Consider the following 1,715-nt stretch of genomic DNA (forward strand, 5'->3'; position numbering starts at 1 on the left):
ATACATTCCAGTTAGAAACCTACCATCGTTCAATGTGCAGAGATGAAAACGTCCGTGAAGCTGCTTCTCGAGTTAATAATTTGAACCCACACTGTGTGTCCCTGATTCCTTTGACACAAAGGAACCACACCAGAAAGTGGAACCCATACATGAGAAGAGTACGGAAGTAAGAACGCTGAAAACAAAGACAAAATATAAATGACTTTTCCATTTATTTGTAAAGAAGACATTGAAAACACCTGGCTGTAGATAACTGCATTTTAATATTTAATTGACTAGATAGATCTTACATATGAACACCATCGTTCCAAGAACATCACCAACAAAGTATATTAAAGATAACAGCGAGGATACCTACTGCTTAGAGCAGAGCAGAAGCATTCAAGAAGCAGTTACTGATTTCCTAGAGGTTGAGTCAGACAAGAAAAATCACAGGACCTGGGAGAGGCCAGAGCTTCAGCCCACCAGGAGAAACAGGTTTGGGGTTGCTATGAACAAGCATATCTCATTTACCTACATATTTTATGCCTCTTTGCCCCACATATATTTCAGTTTCAAAAAAGGTCAGTTTCCAGAACATATTAGCAAAACAAAACACTAAGATTTGAACCTGCAGTTCAATACCTAGCCAATGAGAATATTGACGGAAGACACAGCAGAGTATCATAAAGGTTACAGACTAGAAAGGAGTTTGAAACAAAACCCCAGTCTCTCTAATTAGGAGAAGCAGATATCTCATTAAATATATTTCAGAGATTGAGTTCTTTAATACTTTGGATATTAAACTTAAGTACTTTTTAATCCCATCTGAGGATTCACTATTGTTATTAGTGATTAATTTTATTATTAGTAGTAACAGAAAATAACAGTTCATTATTCATTAAACATTGCAAACTTTAAAACATAAGAAAAGAAGATAATTATCATTGCATTCAAGACTTGCATATTTAAGATTTAGTAACAGATAGGATCTCTTAAAATGTTCTAAAATTAGGGTAACAGACCCATGGAATGGTGCCTTACATATGTACATAAGCAATCTATTAAGAGTCTATGTAGAACATTTAATGTCTCATAGCATAAAATAAAGGTCTCTTCCTCCTTTTTGCTTTTGCTTCTTAAAATTATAATCTTCAGCATCATTCTTTGTTCACGTGGCTTTTTCTACCATCATCAAACACAATCACAACTTAACAGTGATAACTTGACATAGGAGAAAAAGCAGACTTGTACTTGAATCCTGGCTCCATTACTGATTAGCAGGGTGACCCTGGATCAAGTCACTTCAACCCTCTAAATCCCAGTTTCCTCATCTAATGCCTATCTCACAAAGTTATTGTTAGGATTAAATGAGATTATATTAAAGCCTATAGCCAGCCAAGTGTTTGGCACAGAAGGTAACAGGAACTCAATAATGTCTTTCTTTTATAAAGGAAGAAAGTTTGAAAGCTTATTTTACTCTCTTGACCACAATTCTGTGTATTAAATAGGGCAGGAAGGAAAGGAAGAATAAAATACTTATCTATGAGGCAAGTAAAACAAACTTTTAAAAATGATCTAGCACTTCTCATTTATCACCTAGAATCATTAGTTATGTTTTGATGTAAATATGTCTTACCTCTCTAAGTAGATAGGGCAGAAACCTCATCTTAAAATACTTTGGGAATCTCACAACAGCTTGCTCAGTGCCTTCCATATAAAATACTTCCAATAAA

At 34.7% G+C, this 1,715-nt stretch overlaps 1 protein-coding gene across 1 annotated transcript in view; it reads right to left on the bottom strand.

Moving 5' to 3' along the window:
- ALG5 (ALG5, dolichyl-phosphate beta-glucosyltransferase) overlaps positions 1–1,715 on the bottom strand; it is an 88,294-nt gene that overhangs the window by 8,294 nt on the left and 78,285 nt on the right. The window lies entirely within an intron of this gene.

This window comes from Propithecus coquereli, unplaced genomic scaffold, assembly GCF_000956105.1.
Source record: "Propithecus coquereli isolate 6110/MARCELLA unplaced genomic scaffold, Pcoq_1.0 Scaffold205, whole genome shotgun sequence".
NCBI classification, from domain to species: Eukaryota; Metazoa; Chordata; class Mammalia; order Primates; family Indriidae; genus Propithecus; species Propithecus coquereli.